This window comes from Eptatretus burgeri, chromosome 1 (genome assembly GCF_056783735.1).
Source record: "Eptatretus burgeri isolate ZD-2024b chromosome 1, Ebu_testis_v1, whole genome shotgun sequence".
Classification (NCBI taxonomy): Eukaryota; Metazoa; Chordata; class Myxini; order Myxiniformes; family Myxinidae; genus Eptatretus; species Eptatretus burgeri.
The window spans coordinates 81,542,408-81,563,982 of NC_140961.1; the positions used below are offsets into that span (position 1 = coordinate 81,542,408).

Below are 21,575 nucleotides of genomic sequence, written 5' to 3' on the forward strand. Positions count from 1 at the left end.
CTTATAGGCTCTAATGATGCCATTAAGACTGAAGAGCAATTAGCTGATGAATTACATAAACCAATATTCACAAAGTTTCAGAGAAGGAAAGTTTATTCCAAGGAAGTTGATTATATCTGGTCTGCTGATTTGATTGAACTCAATAATGATAAGGGGTACAAGTATGCTTTAACCGTTATTGATTTGAGGAGTAGATATGTGTGGGTTGTCCCTTTAAAAAACAAAACAGGTAATACTCTTATGTTAGCTTTTCAACAGATATTTAATAAAAGTAAGAGAAAACCTAAAAAATTGTGGACTGATGAGGGTAGAGAGTTTTATAACAAGACATTTATGAATTTTCTAAAAAATAACAGTATTACATTATACAGTACCTTTAATGAAGGGAAGGCAGTTGTTGTTGAACGTTTTAATCGTACCTTAAAAGAGAGACTATATAAAAAATTCACACAACTCGGTTCACAACAATGGTCATCTTTTATTCAGGATATTGTGGATAAGTATAATGACACGATTCACACGGCAACAAATATGAAACCATCAGAAACATTTACAAAATTAAAATATGAAAAAGAGATTAATGTCAGAAAACCTAAGTTCAAAGTTGGTGATATCGTAAGAATATATAGGTGGAAATCTCATTTTGAAAAAGGTTATACGAAAAGATCTACCAAAGAGCTTTTTAAAATTGTTGATGAAATAGATACGGTTCCTTGGACTTATAAGATATATGATTTGGAAGGGAAGAGATTTTAGGTTCATTTTATTCACAGGAATTACAAAAGACAAAGATAAATTGAAATTTTTTGACTCCGCCCCTTTTTGGCTCCACCCACACAAGCCCCTGCCCACACAAGCCCCGCCCACACAAACCCCACACAAACCCCACCACACACCCCCCGACAAGCTCCAATAAATTGAAATTTTTGACTCCGCCCCTTTTTGACTCTGCCCACACACGCCCCTCCCACCGAAGCCCCGCCCACACAAACCCCACACAAACCCCACACAAGCTCCACACAACCTCCACACAAAAACTCCACACAAGCTCCACACACACAAACCCCACACAAGCTCCACCCATATTCATCATATTCACATAATTAGTGATTAGTTAATTAGTTCCCCAAACACACAACATGTTTATTTAATTAAAAAATTATCCACCCATCCACACAAGCTCCACTCATCCACCCATCCCCCATCTCTCCACCCATCCATTTATCCACACAAACCTCATCCACATAAGCCTCATCCACATTCACCCCTCCCACACAAGCTCCACCCACATAAACCCCTGCCCATATAAACCCTGCCCACATAAACCCCTCCCACATAAGCCCTGCCTACACAAGCTCCACACAAAAACTCCACACACATAAACCCCTCCCACACAAGCTCCACCCACATAAACCCCTGCCCACACAAGCCCCACCCACACAAGCCCCACCCACACACACACCCCGTCCACACAAGCCCCTCCCACACACACCCCACCCACACAAGCCCCCACCGAAGCCCCGCCCACACAAGCCCCGCCCACACAAGCCCCACCCCCCTCATCCCCCCTGTGCGCCCCCACCTTTGACCCACCACCTCCCTCATCCCACCCCCACCCTTCCCCACACACACACATGGGGAGGGGAGGGATGGGATGAGGGGGTGATGGGTCATTGGGGAGCGCACCTACCCCCCCCTACCCCCCCCCCCCCCCGCCCCTTTACATCTCTTTTATTCTTTTCTTGTAATTCAGAATCAAGTAATTGTAAACAAAACAAATATAATTTATTAATATTGAAAATATTAAATATTCATTTGCGAGAATGTACAATCTTTCCCAGCAATTTTCTTCAGATGTCTTGTGATTTCGAAACTCAGACACCATATTCTGTTTTGAAACAAAAAGTGGATAATAATTAGGTTCTATAAAGATAATTACATGGTAATATGAATAAGCCTCGTTGACCACTGAATTAACACACCAGGAGCCTGTCATCCTTTCAAGGTCAATAAAATGAATTCCAGTGTACTGACAAAACCACGTCCAAACTAATGATGCAACCAACATAAGGCGACATTCTAAAGAGAGAGTGATATTAATAATAATTCAGAAAATCATGTGTTGTACGAGTGATATTAATAATAATAATTCAGAAATATTTACCTCCAGAAAATCATGTGTTGTACAAGATTGCTTCAACAGCTGATGTTGTGCGATAGTGCTGAAAAAAAAAAAAATAATAAGTCAAGGGTATAGATGAAGAGACAGACAGGGAAAGCAACACACACACACACACGCACACACACGCACACATACACACACACATAGACACACACACACGTGCCTCACCATTGGTTTAATTCATTCGAGATCAGAGACCAGTCATTATAAATCATTGGCCTCTTCAATAAGAGCAGAGAGAGGTAGGTAGAAAGACAGACAGAGAGAGAGGCACACACACGTGTCTCACCATTGGTTTAATTCCTTCGAGATGAGAGGACGTGATAAGACTTCATGCCACTCATTGTAAATGTCTTTCAATTCTCTTCTAAAATCATTGATCTCTTCAATAAGAGTATTAATTTCATGAACCACGTCGTGATATGTAAACTCAATTTCTTCCAATGCCCTGTCAGGGAAAAAAAAAAATATATATATATATATATATATATATATATATATATATATATATATATATATATATATATATATATATATCAGAATTATCATGATTTAATTAATAATCATTTGCTTCATCGTTCAAAGAGAAAAGCATACACAAACTTACCAACTCTGTAGTGGGCTGTTGGCTTCATCGGAAGAAATATTGTCCATGCCTCAGTTGTAAAAATGAAAATCCCGTCTGGCAGAAACTTTGTCTGGCGAACCGCTTATAAAGCAACGATGAGGAGATTGCTTAATCATTGGGTGTGGGCACAGGAAATGACGAGCTTCTCTTAATGATCTCATCTGGCCACCGCCCGAGTTGCAAATCGTTTTTGGACATAAACCACGCCATAAAAGTTTTGATTCAAATGTTTTCAGTTCGTGTTCTGAGATAAAATATAAACACGAGACCTTGTCTCACAGAATAGTTCCTATTTTTTCACAGCATGACAGTCCAAAACCACTTCCTCATTCACACAGCACGGCCGTGTCAAAAAAAACACTTCCTCATTTTCACGGCATGAACTGAAAACATTTGAAACAAAACTTTTTTTCTGGCATGGTTTATGTACAAAAATGATTTGCAACTCGGGCGGTGGCCAGATGAGATCATTAAGAGAAGTTTATCATTTCGTAATGGCACAAAAGGGGTATCTTAAAAAATATAAAGATTCAAATGTTTTGTTTTTCAATATTTTAGATGGGGATTATTGTGCAAAGAAAATTAAACTATTGAAGGAATTTGAGAATGAACAAATGTTTATAGGTTCAATGAGTGAGCTAAACAATATGCATTGGTTATTTGATAAAGAGTGCCCCGAGGCTTAGACGTTTCAGATATTTCTTTCGAATCACCTTTAACAAATCTTTATCTTGTTGTATGGGCTATTTGAATAGAGAGCCCCTAGGTTAAAAGGGGAAATAAAAAATGACTGTTTTTACAGCCATTTTTCCCTGCTGTGCAGGGGTTTGGCTTTTTCTTGAGGCAATGTTTTATGGCCGGATGCCCTTCCTGACACCAACCCTTGTCGCCTCTTACGACACACAGGGATATGGTACACCTATTCTAACTGGGGCATACACCGGGATCAGTACACTGGCACTCATTTTGCCGACCTCGGAAGGATGGCAGGCTGAGTCAACCCCCTGGTGTTAATTCAGCAGCCAACGGGATTTGAACTCAGGACCCTGGGATCCCAAGCCACCACCCTAACCACTAAGCCAACACCAGGCTCCAGGTTAAAAGGGGAGACAAATAAATATACCTTGGGCTAAAAAGGGGATTTATTTTTTTAGGGGAAAAAAAAGAAAAATTTCATGGCTGAAAATCCCCCATTCATTTACATGGGGAAAAGTGAGCCAGAACCAGTATTCTTACCCTACTGACATGGTAATCATGTGTAAGAAAAATTATTCAAATTTTCCTTAAAATAAAAACGGAGGAGTGTGGGGGAAAATTTTATATTAATGTATTTTAAATTGTAACAAATGGAGTTTCAGAAATGTAACTTTTATGCTGCAAATTGAATTGGCTGTCATTTCTGGCCAAAAGACTTTTGCACTAAATGATAAGAAATGTGTTGTTCTGGAGCAGAGTGACCGAGCTGATAAATGAACCTTTGCTTAGAAAATGTACGAAGTGTCTTTTTGTCTAAAGGACACGTCTGCAGTCTGGGTGAATATCCCCCAACCTCTCTCTCATGGAAGTATAAAATGTTTTGAAAGACACATTTTCTTAGTACGAGCACGTGAGGAAGTATAGTTTCTCAGTGGCTCGTACTCCTTGGAACTGACCAAGTACCAAGTTAGAATAAAACTCTCTGATGTAATGTAGAAGTGAATTGAATCGGGTTGGTCTAACTGTTAACTAAAATAAGAATAAATGAAATAGAACCAAATAATATTGCAATCAAATGGGGATTCTTAAGTTCATTTTACAAGGGTGAGAAGTGTATGGTGTATAATTAGGAAATAAATTGTTTCACAAGGAAGGACTCGTGTGGACATCAGTTTTATCAGTGTCGATAGGGTTTTTGTAGGGTTTTATAATCAAATCGGACAAACGTTAAACTCTGTCTGAAGTCAAATAGGATTCCACAATCGACCAGTTAGAATCATTCAGGAGGACAACGATCACAACAAGGTGGGTTTAAAAAATCCACATCAGTCTCATATTAAATAAGATGAGAAGCACAATCCTGAGTTTTAATTTCACAACAAGTGACTACACATCTTCATTCCCATACCCACTACAACGTGACCCAGCAAAAGAATATGAGGCATCTTTATTGTCCATGGAAACTTATAATACCTTATTTAATATAACTGATAAAAATGACAAGTTTAGTTATAATCCCGGAAGTGGATACAAAACGATAACAGTCTCACACGGAGCATATGAGATTTCTCAAATATCTTCCGAAATTGCTCGTCTTATGAAAGAACAGGGTGATGAACCAAAAAATATTGTTATAGACATTCAAAAACATACTTCAAAATCAACGATTAAAGTTAAATATAACTACAAGGTTGATTTCACAATTGATAATTAATTTAGAGAGTTATTGGGTTTCTCCTCAAAAAAGATTGAAACTAATGGAAAGGTTTATAGTGATAATGCCATTCAAATATCCACAGGCAAAAATTCGGTTTTAATTCATTGTGATATGATTGATGGTGCTTATAATGATGGAATAAGAACAAATACAATATTTTTATTCAGTGCATACTCAACACCAATTGGATATAAATTCAATATGGAACCAAAAAAAATCTGCTTTATCTTCCCGTGTCTGGAAAAACCATACACAGAGTAAATTTTAGGACAACCGACCAATATAATCGCATGAATTCTTTATCGCATGATAAATGGAGAAATTATATCCATCAGAATTCACCTACGTGAAGTTTTCGAATAAATAAATATAATGGTTGTTGTGAGGAAACACGAGTTGGGAAAATACAAAGTAATGACAGGGGAAGGGATGTTCCTTTCCCCATACTATAAGGGTGAAGGTGTATGTACCTTGGTAGAGGATACTATAAACCTCAGAGACAATGGGGTGTAGGACATCAATTGAGAAAAAAAAGGAGATTGGATAATTGATACTCAAATGGTTCAACTATTTTTAAACATAAAGACCGAATTGGTTTAACTGATTCTGTTGTGGGAAATGTAGCAGGTGCTATAAAGAGTGCAAAAGACATGCAAAAGGAATCCCATAAATTACAAGCAATAAAATAAATTAAGAAAGGCAAAACTCAGTTGTCTCCCCAAATGACAAAAAATAATTCAAATACTTGGGTCAGGGTTTCAAAAGTTTTAACATCTTTTTTTCCGAAATAAATACAAGTATGGAAGCAATTGATATTATCTATGATTTGGATGATACCATTTTCATCTCAAACTTTATAAAAAAGAAGTCTACTTCAAGTTAAATGCTCTCACAGGAACAGACTGGAATGCAAATGGAACAAAAAGTTTTGAAATAAATAATCAACAAACTTATTTGAATCGAGCAAAAAATTTCTTGTTGTGTAAATTTACATTCATTAAGGCTGTGAAAAACACAAACGCTACACTCGTAAATGATTTTTCTGGAAAAGGTTTGAAGGTGTTTGTTTGTATGTAGGAACACAAGAAGTTGATGCGGTTGATTTTGTCTCTGCTACATCTGAAATGCTGAAATTTACACCATATTCACTTCGTGATAGAATGGGAAAGGGGGCTGATGAAAGTTTTTTTTTCCTGCTGGGGCAACGGGAACAAACACACTCCCTGGTTATAGTCAAAGAAAAGGAATATATAATGATGCAAAAGCAGGTAAAAGTTTTACCATGGCAGTTCATTTTAAAGGTATATTTGGATTTTGGAATTTGATAAAGTTCTGTGTGGACTTAAAATTAGATTTTACCTGCAAATGAATGATAATGAAAGTAGATTGCTTTTTGGCATTGGTAATGCTTTTAGTGCTCAGGATGTATTTATTATTTATGATATTAGTTGGAATATGAGTGAATATACTCCTTATCTTAAAACAGGAGAGATGTTGAATCGAAGATTTAACTCAAAGAAACCACTCAATGTATCATACCTTAAAAGAAGATGTCAACACGTTAAACTGAACCAAACCACCTACATGTGGAATTTAGGTGTTCTGGAAGGAAAGCCATGATACCTGTGGATCATTTTTAAGAAACCAGATGGAGATACTGCTACTTTTAACAATAATGCATTGAGTGATAATGCTAAGGTGAAACAACTTTGTGTTTCTCGAGATGGAACATTTTATCCACGAGATAGATTGTAAATTGATTGGGAAAAAAAATGATTATGCTGAAACATACAAGTCTTACCAAAAGGTGTGTGAAAGACATGGAAAGAAATAATCCATTTTGGATATGACAGCATTTAAAAGCATGTATACAATCTATTCAACTGATCCGAGTGCTCAAAAGGAAACTATAAAGTCTCATCGATTGTATACTGCCCTATACATTGAAAGAGGAGAGAGAGAAGAAGTTGATACATATTGTTTGCTTTTGGAAGAAACAGAATTTCAGATTAATACAGAAAATGGTGTTATGATAAGTCTCACATAATTTTTTGAGAAATAAATGAGTTGTAAAGTGCTAAATGGGGTATATGTCAATCAAATCAATCTTAATAAATTATCATCTTGTATTCAATATCAAAAGCCTTGTATGATTAATGAGAATGCAATTCAGAGAAAAGGAGCAAGTAAGAATTGAAGTTTTGCTCACAAGAGAACAGGTGAAAATCTTGAACGATACTGGCTCACTTAAATTAAATGACAAAAACCAATGCTGAAGAATTATTCAATAATAGAGACCAGTGGTGGATTTGTCCCATTTGCTGATTGAAGTGCGGCTGGAGCATTGACAGCAGCATTTCAGCAACGGCGAAAACAGTTAACAAAAGCAAGGCTCAACTCCCGGCTCAAAAAGAGTTGGAAAGACATAACAAAGAATTAGAGAAACAAATTAGTGGAAGTGGTGTAATTGTAGATTTTGCTGAAAAACTTGAAAGCCTCCCTGATAAAGTGAGATTGTAAGTTGGAGCCATGCTTTCTTCTATGGCACAAGCAGGTGTAAAATTAACTAAAAGGGGAAATGGATTATATCTTTCTCATAAATAAATGAGCATTAATGAGTGGTTTAAAGAATTTGGAAAGAATACATCTAATTAGTACTGTACATCTAATTAGTACATCTTACATCAAAATTGTAAGAAATTAAAAATTGATAATGTGGTCAACATGTATGAGACATGAGTTATCAAACTTCTCTCATTGTACAAAGAATATTGTTATGAATTTAGAAGATAATAATGGAAACAGTTTTCATTGGGTTTGTATTTATAAAAATCAGGTTAAATATTATTTTGATAGTATTGGTCTTCCACCACCTGTTGAAGTCAAGGAATTCTTGCAGAATGGTGTTTATCAAACATTCCAAGTCCAATAATTAATTTCCAAGTGGTTGTGGTCAATTATGTCTATATTTGTTATTTCAACTCAACAACAACAACAAAAAATTATGATGTAATTTTTAATCAAATATAAATGACTTTTGTTGGAAAAGATGGTTCTACCTTTGGTGTATCCCAAGAACTGGATATTGATTTATCAAATTATTACACAAACGCACAGGCTGAAAAACCGAAATATTGGATAACAAAAAATATTAATATGAAAAATGCTTATAAATTTATAAATTATCCAAGCACGACTGACGTGAATGACTTGGTGAGATTAAGTGATTTATCACAATACATATCCTTAAATAAAACTGCTGTGTATTCCAAAGATACAGAAGTGTTCATTTTACCTCTGGGTTATACAGAATTCACAGTTGCAATTGAAATAAAATTTTATAAAGAATGGCATATCGTTTGTGTGAGAATAGAACATTGAAGATATGATATGAATGATTTGGGGTATAACTGGTCATTTAAAATAAACCTGGAAGACCTGAAAGAATTAAATCATTCTTGTAAGGAGGAATATTATCCACTTGGTGCCGATAATGAGTTTTGTGGAAGCATCCTGAGCAAAAAACAAATAAAATAATTTAATTCGGTGAAAATCAATCATAGCTTTGCCATAGTTTATATCATGAAAACACAGGTCATAGGATTATATATAGTAAGTGAGGGAATACAAACTGATTTAACTATGGGAAGATGGGGAGGTATTAACTGTCATTATATTAATCTGTCATATATTTCTGACACATAAATGACAACAAGAAGGCTTCAAGAAAATTATCATTTCTGTGTCCAAGCATACCTCCAACAAAAGAGTATTCGGTATTTTAATAAATATGTTCTACAACATAAGAATGGGGTATTTTCAATAAAAAGATTGGCTTGCTACTGATTTTTTTTTTTTTTTTTTTTTTTTTGTATACCTTGGTCGAGGCTCGTATGAGAGCTAACACACAACTCACAGCAAGGAGGCATGAGACAAGAGGGGCGGGAGTGGAAGGGACAAAACATTGGGGAACAGACCCAGGTGAACTGTGGAAGGGAGAGGGATGGGGATGGGACGGGGAACATGGCGAGGGGAAGATGGACATTAAAGGGACTTTCAGGAAGGAAAGCAGGAGAATTGAAGGAAGTGGGCTTGGGTGGATTATCGGGGGTAGAAAAGATCGAGGATTTGGATGGGGGAAGATAAGAGGTGGTGGTGAACAGCTGTTTTGAAAGCCTGGAGGGAAGAATGGGAAAGAATAGAGTGAGGAAGTTTATTCCAAAGGCGGGAAAAAAGAGGAATGAAAGAGTGAAGATGAGCAGTGATTCGTGATTTTGGTAGTTTTACCAGAAGGGGGTTGTTGGCGGACCTTGAGCGCCCTGTGGAAATGTGGTTGGGACAAATCGCAGAGAGAGCAGGGGGGGCAAGGCTGGAGAGGAGTCGGTAGAAGACAGAAAGACCACCGACCAACCTGCGGTGATTGAGTGAGAGGCCCAAGGACTCAGCTTCATTGCGGGAGATGCCGATGATCTTAAATGCCCTGGTTTCGACAGCGTGAAGTCGAGAAAGGTGGGAGGCAGGAGCACCAGCCCAGAGGGGAGAGCAGTACTCCATCAGGCTACGGACAAAAGCTTTGTAAGTGGTCAGGAGCTCAAGAGGGCCGAGGAAGGACTTTGCACGACGGAGGATTCCCAGTCGGCGACTGGCTTTTGAGGCAAGGTTGGAAATGTGACTTTCCCAGGAAAGGTCATGGCAGATAGTGAGACCCAGAAGCTTGAAAGAAAAGACTTCTTCCAGAGGATTTTTGAGAAAGTGGATGGGGGGGTTTTGTAAACGGTCCTTTCGAAGAGACATAGTGAGAGTGTGAGATTTGTCTGGATTGAAAGACATGTTCCACGTGTTGGACCAGTTTGTGATTTTATCCAGATCTGCAGTGAGCGAAGAAGCTGCTGCTTGCCGGTCTGAGGGATGACAGATGGTACGGCAGAGGGTGGAGTCATCGGCAAAGAGAAATAGAGGATTTTCCAGAGAGTCCGAGAGATCATTGATGAAAACCAGAAAAAGAACAGGGCCCAGAACGCTACCTTGAGGAACTCCAGCCTGCACAGGAAGAGGGGATGAAAGAACTCCATTTAGGGCCACACGTTGACTGCGACAGGAGAGGAAGTCTGCGAGCCATGAGTGGAGATGGCCTTGAATACCATGGGAAGAGAGTTTGGTGAGTAAGGCAGGGTGCCAGACTGTGTCAAAAGCACGTGATATGTCCAGGGATACGGCTCGGATTTCCTGTCTGGAATTGAGGACCTCCATCCATTGATGGGAGAGCAGTAGCAGCATATCTAGGGTAGAGTGACCTGGTCTGAAACCAAATTGATGATTGGAAATCAAGCCATTGGAGAAGAGGAAGGATTTCATGTCTGAAGCGATGATGGATTCCATAACCTTGCTGATGATTGATGATTACTGATATTACTAAACCAACAACTTTGGATTTAATGAAACAATTTTAAAGTTGAGAAAACACAGGGCTCTTTTACAAATTCAGAAGAAATTTTATTGGTTTCCTGTTGTAAAAAAAAAAAAAAAATTGGGTGAAAGAATATCAAGAAATGCAGATGAATTTTGTATGATATTCTATGGGGTGAAAGTTGTTCAAGGATCGTAAGGGATAAGGAAGGAGTTGAAGAAACTGAGGCAAGAGAGAAGGAGGAGAAATAGAAGAGAGAGGAGGAGGCAAGGGAGAAGAGAGAGAATGAGGAGAAAGAGAATAGAGAGAAGGAGGAGAGGGAGAAAAGAGAAGAGGAAAGAGAGAGGGAGGAAGGAGAGAGAATGAATTAAAAGAACATATATGGAAACCAGTGAGATAAAAAAAATTGGAGGTATTACAGAAAATAAATCGATCTCAATCCTCAAAAGTAGGAAAACAAAGAATTGACAAGTCTAGTAAAAAATATATGCATCAAGAGTATTAAAATCGATTTCAGGGAGAATATTTTAATGAGAAAGTGGAGACAAAGAAGAGAAAGAAGGAAAAGTATATATTATTGACGATGTTGGTGTAATTGACTTTGATTAAAGTTTTAAATTTTTTTCTTCAATAAAGGGAGGAGAGAGTGAAGATATTTCTAAGGATTCTTTATGTTTTAAAAATTAAGATTCAAATGTGCATGTTGGAAACGAAAAAGTTTTTCGCACTCTTTTGGAATTTTCTCATAAATAAATGAATTATTGTCTCAAATGTAAAAAGAAAACCAAAAGTAAAAATATCTCATATGTTAAAAGTAAAAATGATAGGGTTATACTAAAAGGCATATGTTTGCTGTGTGGCCCTAAAAAGAGTCAATTCATCTCCAAATACAAACGTGGCGAAGATATGCAAAAGTTTTTTCAGGAAGAAAATTCACAACGAGAGTACCAGGGGAATTACATCTACCAGGTTATTCTTTCTCTGGTCCAGGAACAAACTTTAATAAAAGATTGGAGGAGGCTGACAATCCTATACCTTGGTCTAAACCTAAAAAATAGAGTGAATGAAGTGTGTATGAGGCATGATATTGATTATGGAAATCGCACAATATTGGAAGAAAACACGAAGCGGATCGAGAAATGTTGTATAATTTATCTTTGATACAAAATCCAATCTTGAGAGGAAAAGTTGATTGGTTCATCGTGAAGAAGATGATCAGTGCTAAATTGAAACTTGGGCTTTGAAATTCAAAAAACTTATTGGCTCTAATGATATCATTAAGATTGAAGAGCAATTAGCTGATGAATTACATAAACCAATCTTCACAAAGTTTCAGAGAAGGAAGGTTTATTCCAAGGAAGTCGATTATATCTGGTCCGCTGATTTTATTGAACTCAATAATGATAAGGGGTACAAGTATGCTTTAACTGTTATTGATTTGAGGAGTAGATATGCATGGGTTGTCCCTTTAAAAAAAAACAAAACAGGTAATTCTCTTATGTTAGCCTTTCAACAGATATTTAATAAAAGTAAGAGAAAATCTAAAAAATTGAGGACTGATGAGGGTAGAGAGTTTTCTAACAAGACATTTAAGAATTTTCGAAAAAATAATAGTATTACATTTTACAGAACCTTTAATGAAGGGAAGGGCGTTGCAGTTGAAAGTTTTAATCGTACCTTAAAAGAGAGACTATATAAAAAGTTCACACAACTCGGTTCACAACAATGGTCATCTTTTATTCAGGATATTGTGGATAATTATAATGACAAGATTCACACATCAACAAATATGAAACCATCAGAAACATTCACAAAATTAAAATATGAAAAAGAGATTAATGTCAGAAAACGTAAGTTCAAAGTTCGTGATATCGTAAGAATATGTAGGAGGAAATCTCATTTTGAAAAAGGTTCTAGTAAACGATGGACGACCGAACTTTTAAAATTTTTTATGCAATAGATACGGTTCCTTGGACTTATAAGATATATGATTTGGAAGGGGAAGAGATTTTAGGTTGATTTTATTCACAGGCATTACAAAAGACAAAACTAAGCAGATAATATCCATGGGAGCAATGGGTTCTTCCTTCACTCCCCCCTACTGTACACCTTTGTGGACAATAGAGGGCCAAGTCTGAGGTGTATGACAGTATATAATGTGTGTGCAATGGGAGCAATGGGTTGGTGCTTCACTCCCTCCAACTATACACCGTTGTGGACACTCGAGGGCCAAGTCCGAGGTGTATAACAGTATATAATGTGTTTGCAATGGGAGCAATGGGTTGGCGCTTCACTCCCTCCTACTATACACCGTTGTGGACACTCGAGTGCCAAGTCCGAGGTGTATAACAGTATATAATGTGTCAAGGGGGACGTTCTTAGATCTGTGAACCCCAAACACAGAATCTTCAACTGAATAGTCAAGGCTTAACTTTTGTTTGTTGATGTGTGTGTGCGTGCGTGCGTGTGTGTGTGTGTGCGTGCGTGCGTGTGTGTGCGTGTGTCTGTGTGTGTGTGTGTGTGTGTGTGTGTGTGTGTGTGTGTGTGTGTGTGTGTGTGTGTGTGTGTGTGTATGCTGTGTGTGTGCGTGTGTGTGTGTGTGTGTATGCTGTGTGTGTGCGTGTGTGTGTGTGTGTGTCCCCCAACCTTCACATTCAAAATCTCAACCCCAACCTTCAAATTCAAAATGCCAACCCCAACTCAATCCTCGCCCAACAGAATGTCTTTTTCAAAATGAGATTTCCATATATATATATATATATATATATATATATATATATATATATATATATATATATATATATATATATATATATATATATATATATATATATATATATATATATATATATATATATTACGTTTATTTTTCTCTTCTTACAATTTTGTCTTTTAAGGCTTTCAGGTTTGATGACGTAGAAAGGGGGAGGATGCCTGCACTTTCTTCCCAGAACTAACAATATATATATGTATATATATATATATATATATATATATATATATATATATATATATATATATATATATATATATATATATATATATATATATATATATATATATATATATATATATTGTTGCACCGGGCTTAGTGGCGTGCGCCTGTAATCCGGCTACTCGGAGGCTTGGGTTGGAGGATCGCTTGAGGACAGGAGCTCTCCGCTGGGCCGCGCTATTAGAGAGAGTAGGGCAGCCTGGAATCATGGCGAAACCCAATCCTTATCCCTGTGTCGTAAGAGGCGACCAGGGTTGCGTCAGGAAGGGTATCCGGCGTAAAACCTATGCCAAATCAGTATGCGAATCATAACGGATGATCCGCTGTGGCGACCTCTAACAGGAGCAGCCGAAAGACAAAGATATATATATATATATATATATATATATATATATATATATATATATATATATATATATATATATATATATATATATATATTGTTGCGAATTCGCACCCGCCGGCGTGCGAGCGGCCACGTAACTCGAATCGCGGCACGTCGCCCACTGGACGGACAATTCCGTCGTGACCCTCTCGGACTAACGCCGGGAACTAATCACGGGTGGGCCTTTCGGCCTCACCACGATCGTGCCAATTGGCCCCCCACGTGGGATAGGGTTGTTCGCCAAATTCGACCTACCTAAGTACCCACACGGAGGGTAGACCGGGCGATCGCACCTCGCCGCAGGTCGACTTTGGACACGGGCCACTTTAAGCGACCCGTTCCGTACTATCGGGATAACCGAGCGGTGTTATCGTCAACCTCGACGGTTCCGATTAATTGTCGGGCGTATTTTAGTCCACTACCAACCATTTACGTGAAGTAAGATGGAGATTCAATTAAAGAAAAGACGAAGCGAAACGGGAAAAACAGTTCAACATAATTCACATTTATTCCGCGGCAAACGGAAAGCACACATATACAATTACAACAATTATGCACCAAAAGCAAATGTAAAAGAAGAAACACAACAATTATGCACCAAAAGCAATTGCAACAAAAGAAACACAATGCAGATCTACTACCGACTACGCGAGCACACGGCAACACTTACACAGTTTTACTTTACAGACGGCGCCGACAACACATATACTCCAAAGCAAAAGAAAAAGGGGCCACCCTCAACTACAAGGGGTCAGACTGGCCTGGGGCCGAGACTGCGTCGAGCCTACCCGTCTGGTGATGAGCCGCAAAATGGCGGCGGCGCCCCGACTCCGCGCTCCTCCGCGGGCCTCGCTGGCACTGCTTGGAATGGGGTGGGAACGGGGCCCCCTTCTCGCACTATCTCAGCACGGGGGGAAACAGGGGGGGTTGTTGATGCTCTGGGGAAAGAGGATATCTGGCTTGCTTGGGTCCCGCAACGAGCGACTCCACTGCGACCTCGACCGCGTTCCTGGCCTCCCCTCTCCGCAGCTCCCCGACAGACTCCGAACCCCGTCTTGACTGCTGCTGCCACGCTTCGCCGCCGCCACAACGCGCCCGAGCCCGAAACAGAAACTCTTCTCTCTGCCGCTGCCGCTGCCGCTGCTGCTGCCACACCTCTCCAACTCGCCCGAGCCCGAAACAGAAACTCTCAACTCGCTCAATTCGCCCCACGCTCGGCGCTTTATAGTGCGACAGGAGAAACCATATGCAGATTTTTGGATCAGGATCGGCTCGGGGGCGGAACCACGCTCGCCCATTGGACGGAGGAAAAGTGGGCGTGATTCATTCCTGATCCGCGAATCTGCATATATCGATTAAACCTCGACGCGCCTGTAGGCGGGGCCAAATCGCCCCACGCTTAATGATTGGACGGATCGGAAGTGGGCGTGAATCATTCCTGATCCGACTTCCCCGGAAAGGCCGCTTTTTGCACCCGCTGCTCGGCGCGCACCCTGTACGAGTCCAGGATCTGTGCCCACAAGCGGTGCGGGAATGGCGGCAGAAGGAGGAGAGGTGAAGGTGGTGGAGGGTTTATTGTGGTGGTCCCTGGCCACGGTGACGCTTGGAATGGCGGTGATGCGATGATTGCGAGAGCGAGTTGTGACGGTAAAGGTCGTGGCTGTTGGCGTTGTTGTTGTTGTGAAGCGGCGTTGCGGTTGGTGGTTGTTGTGTGATGGCGGTTGAGACGTGGTTGGTTCAAAATAAAGATAGAACAGAAAAACGGCTATCTTGAAGGGTCGCAGCCCGAATGAATCACATTTATTCCCTCTAAACAACGGGTTTGGGCTAACTACACATATACTTACAGAGATATCTCACCTACGGGACCTGAATGGTGGTTTGCGCATTTCCTCAACCACAACACTACCCCCTCCCCTTTATACAGACTCGTCCTGAGTCGTCAAATTTTCGTGTGCCATCATGTGTAGTTCTCCCCTAGTACATTTTACCTACGGATCCCTGTGTGCGACATTCATGGTATTCATGTCCCCAAAATAAATAACCTGAGGGCTGAGTAACTAACTAAACAAACCCACTCACACGGACGACTTAAATAAAATTGCCGGCGCTAAGACAGACATGCCGGGGGCGCACTCATATTTACAGTACATCTTAAACTTAACTTACAAATTTTACACTAAACCATGGCCCAGGATCAAGGAACTCTGCAAAAAGAAAGCAGGAAGCAGGGAGCCAGGCTGCTCACATGCAGTCTATGGCTCAAACAATGCAGGTGACAGGGAACGTGGCCGGCTGCTCACATGCAATCGTAGGCCTCCCCTTTTGAAAATGAACCCAGTGAACCACAACGGTGCATGGGCTGCACAAACGCAGTCTCTGTGCCAACTCAAGTGGCACACCCAATGAACACAACGGATGGATGGATGGACACAAACACGGTGCACGGGCTGCCACTGCAGGCTCGTGTTGTAGCTGCCAACGGGGCAGTTCTTGCAGCTTGCAAACTGTTGCTTTGATCCTGGTGCACATGGCAATGAACAGGGGGGGCAAAGCAAAAATTGAACGGGGCTGGTGAACAGGGGCAGTGGACATGGCATGGCAAAGGTGAGCAGGCAAACACAGCCTGCAGAAGAAGGCCGCTGCAGGCAAAAACAGCCGGCAGACGAACTGGCCGGCACAGGCCTTGAAGAAAAACAGCCAGCCGGCAGATGAAGTGGGCCGGCACAGGCCTTGCAGCAACACAGCCAGTAGATGAAGCTGGCCAGCCTTTGCCGTTCAGTGGAGGTTGGTGGAGGGAGTGCGGTGGTGCTGGCCAATCGGAAGGCAGGCTCAGACCTACCTTCCTGTCTCCCTCCCACCTATCGCCTTTGCCTGTCGCTGTACATACCCACTCCCTTAATTTGTAAAACCCAATTTAGCCCCAACTTTTTTTTTTGGTTTTATTTATTTTTACTTCCCCACTATAATTCGTCCCCTAACCCCCTTTATCGTCCTTGTTCGGCTGACCTATCCTGTCTACTATCCTACTCCCAACCCCTACGTTCCCTTCCCGGAGGGGAACAAGGGAGAGCGAGCGTCCTGTGTCGAGGCCCAATCTAAGCCTCAGGATGGCCTCCCCAGAGTTCAGCGATCTATAACACAAAGTGGGTCCAGCGGCCCACAACGAGAGCGAGGGGATGGATGGTGCGGAGGGGTACACTCCTAATCTACCCTAACCATTTAACTGTTAAACTACCCCGGGGCTTTCAACAAGCGCCTCTCGCTTAAACTATTGGTTCTATAAACCCAGATTCCCGTCGCCTGTGTTGGTGTCCTCACAATTTCGGGCCTTGCCCCCCAATTTTCTTTCCGTGCCCTCACACGGTCTCATGGCTGGGACGTGTGGCTCCCCTTGGCAGGCACAACCCTCTGCCGAATCTCCAGCTATGGCACCCCCGGGCACTACACTGCCTCCGAGCCTACCAGCTCCCTAAACACCGGGGAGTGCCCCCCATGGCACCTCCCCTGAAACGCACACGTGGCAGGCTGGCTTCACTGGCCCCTTTCCGAGGGTCACCCGCGCCCACAACACTGCCCACGCGGCTAATGGCACCCCAGGCCCCGCACCAAGCGGACGCACCCGTGCCCACTACGCTCTCCCGGCCCCCCATGGGCCCTTGGCCTACTACGGCCGACTAGCCTGTTGCCCGGGGTACCCACTCAGCGATACTCACCTTTCGCAGCCACGCTCCCAGCCCGTCAACAGGGCTCCTGCACCCCTCCAAACGGGTTTCGAGCCTACTCTCCCACCAACAGCAAAACGACTTCCATCTTTCAATTTGACTAACCCAGCTAACTTACTTTATACTGACCCCGGGGGTCCCTTGGGCGGGAGACACTCCTCCCCCCAATCACTCATCACACCATGAATTCCCCATTCGCTCCATACACACAGACCCGCTGGCCTCACTCACTCACCAAGCACATGCACTCACCTCACAACTCTTCAGCACACACACCGCTGAACTCTGCCATCCTAACTACTTCCCCTAACTAACTCGTGCTCCCACGTCGTCCCTTAAACTATAGCACGTTCCATTTAACACTACGTAGCTAAGCTACGTCCCCGCTACACATCCACAAGTCTGTCGCTGTCTCCAAATAATCCCATTATTCAATTTCCCAACCTAAATCTCGCTACAATCCCTCTAACTCATCCATTCCACGGACTCCATGAGGACTTACCCCTGCCCCATGAAGTCGTTCTAGCTAAGCTAACCCTTCCCCCTAACTAGTTTCATCCTGTGCCCAGGCCAAGGAGATGATCCACCCCTTGCCCGGGAATCCTGTTCACCCGAAAGCGAGGCTTGCTTTTTTTTTTCAAATTTTGCGCAGCACCAGCGCGGCAACTCACAGCTCGCGCACTTTGCACCTGCCCGTGACGTTATGCAGCTGCACGTGCACATCGTCCCTCCTTGGACGGTGCCATCCGGCAGGGATACCCCTCCTGCCAGATTCCAACCCCACGTGCAGCCATGACGTCACCGTGCGCATAAAAAAAAAAACACAAGCCCCACGTCTCGAGGGGTTCCCCACGCGAACACATGTGCTCTGCCCGTTGGAGCCCAACACACACGCCCGCGTGGAGAACCCGTCCGGTCCAAATCCGAAATCCTGCCTAAACTTTCTCCGTCGCGGGATCGGCAACATTCACCGCGCTCATTTCCGGACCGGGACTTCACTCTCGCAAGCGAGCACATGCGGGCCTCGTGCGTTGCACAGCACGGACCTCGAGCTCGCTGCTGGGTGAACCCGGCACGGTCCACGAAACAGCTACAGCCGCTACCCGGCTTTCGTTCCTCTGTCGCCGTCGTCGTCTCCATTCAACACACGCATTCCTGCGTGTAACGACGCTCACAGTCCATTCCATCACATTCACCCTGGGAGACGCGGCTGCGTGCTCCCGCATGCCCACCGACATCTCCCTCACATACCGCTCTCTCACACACACGGTCTCCCTCCCACTCGGCCGTTCACTCACGCATGCCACCTCCCTCGCACACGTGGCTCCACTCACTCACGGCCTTCCACTCACTCGTGCCATTTCCCTCACACAAACCACACCACTCACACCTGCGGGGGCACTCGCCCGCGGTGTCTCATCCACCCACGGCGTGCTGGGGAGCACGCACTCCGGCACACTCACCACCACACCACTCACCCATGGGGTCGCTCTCACACCTGGGGTCTCATCCACACACGGGGATGCACTCACACCTTGCACCACACACACAGGGACAACCACACTGGGGATTCGTGTCCCCACAAGGGTCTCTGGGGCCTCTATACCCCCCAAGCTCTCCGTGAACCCGTTCGCAGCACTCCTCTCCTCAACCTCGCAAAGCACGACCGAACTCACCTGGTCGTGACTCGCCTCAAGGGGGCATACTCCCTCCCCTCGTTCCTGGAGGAGGCTATCCCGCTGCGCGCACTGGGTCTCCACCCAGTCCTCCAGCTCCCCCTCATTATCCTCCACTACCTTTGTGTGTGTGTGTTCGTCTCTAACCCCGTCTTCATCGTGTCGTCTTCCCTCTATCGTTCCCATCTCCCGTGTCTCTGTACATTTATTAGTTTCTGTTGTCCCCTCGTGTCTATTAGTCTCTGCTTCTTTCTGGCGTCTTTCCCTTATCTTTATGCAGGTCAACCTTGCTTTCTCCTTAAGTCGCTCCAGTCCTTCCCTCTGTTTCACTCCTTGCTCTTTCACGATTTCCGCGTACCTCCTCCTTGCTTTCCGTCTTAATTGTTCTTTTCTCTCCCTCCCAATTACTTTCACCTCGTCTCTTGTCTCCCGTGTCTCTATACATTTTCTCTCCTTGTTCCTTATTTCTGTCTCTTCCTGGTTCCTTTTTCCTTCCCATCTGAGTCGTTCTTTCTCTCTGAGCCCCATTAGCTGTTCGTTCTCCCTCCGGAGCTCCTCAATCTCCGTTAACTCCAATCTCGCTCTCCGTTTTAGTTGTTCAATTTCACGCTCATATAGTTGTTGGTTTCTCTCCCACTGTTCCTCCTGCTCTTTGTTTTCCAATCTCATTGTTTCTTTCAATTGGCTCATTTCCTTCCTGCGTTTCATTCGCTGTTCTCTCACTACTCTTCCTCGTTTCCTCTCCTGTCCTTCCTTCTCCAGTTTCATGGTTTGCTTAATTTGGTTAATCTCCTTTTTGTGTTTCATTTGCTGCTGTCTCATTACTCTACCTCGTTTCCTCTCCTGTCTTTCCTTATCCAGTTTCATGGTTTTCTTCATTTGGTTCATCTCCATTTTGTGTTTCATTCGCTGCTGTCTCATTACTCTTCCTTGTTTCCTCTCCTGTCTTTCCTTATCCAGTTTCATGGTTTTCTTCATTTGGTTCATCTCCATTTTGTGTTTCATTCGCTGCTGTCTCATTACTCTTCCTTGTTTCCTCTCCTGTCTTTCCTTATCCAGTTTCATGGTTTTCTTCATTTGGTTCATCTCCATTTTGTGTTTCATTCGCTGTTCTTTGTCTATCTCCTCATACTCCAGCCTCAGCTTTTCTTTCATTTGGTCAACCTCAGCTTCATGTTCTTTTTGTTTTCTATTCCATTGTTCCTCTTGTTCTTCCCTCTCCAATCTCCATGTGTCCTTCAATCTGCAGATTTCTCCTTCCTGCTTCATTCCTTGCTCCTTCAACTTCTCCTCGTATTCCAACCTATTTTTTTCCTTTTGTCGTTCAGTTTCAAATTCATACTCTTTCAGTTTTTTATTCCACTGTCTCTCTTGTTCCTCATTCTGCAATCTCATAGTTTCCTTTAATTGACAGATTTCTTTCTCCTGTCTCATTCCTTGTTCTTTGTATTTCCTATTCCACTGTCTTCCTTGTTCCTCATTCTGCAATCTCATTATTTCTTTCAGTTGGCTGACTTCCGACTCCTGTCTGATTCGTTCTTCCATCATTACTCTTTCTTGCATCTCATTGTTTAATCTGGCCTTCGCTTCCAGCTGTTCGATCTGTACAGTGTGGTTTCTTAACGTTTCATTTTCCGTTGTCGTTCTTTCTTCTCTCACCATCCTCAACTCGTTTTGTAATTCCCTCTCTTTGTTTTGGTGTTTCTGTAACTCAGAAACGTTCTTTTCCAATTCCTTTCTCATCTTCGCACACTCCGACTTTGCTTTGGCTTCTAATTGTTCAATCTGCTCAGTGTGGTTCCTTAACGTTTCATTCTCTGTTGTCGTTCTTTCTTCTCTCACCATCCTCAACTCGTTTTGCAATTCCCTCTCTTTGTTTTGGTGTTTCTGTAACTCAGAAGCTTTCTTTTCCAAGTCCTTTCTCAATTTGCGTGCTTCTTCACTCATTTCATCTCTTCTTTCCACCGCTTCCCTCCTCAATTCGTCCCTTTTTTTACTGTATTCATTTAGTTTTTTCTGCCATTCCTTTCCCATTCTTATCTCCCCTTCCAGGATTTCTCTTTTAAACTGGCTTGCCCTTCCCTCTCGCTTCAGTAGTTCCAATTCCCCATCTTGTTTGCGCTTTTCCTTTTCGAGCTTTGTTTTCCTTTCTCCTTCCTCCATC

At 42.4% G+C, this 21,575-nt stretch overlaps 1 pseudogene; it reads right to left on the reverse strand.

Annotated features, from left to right (window-relative positions):
* LOC147034838 (uncharacterized) overlaps positions 1-21,575 on the reverse strand; it is an 86,774-nt pseudogene that overhangs the window by 55,548 nt on the left and 9,651 nt on the right.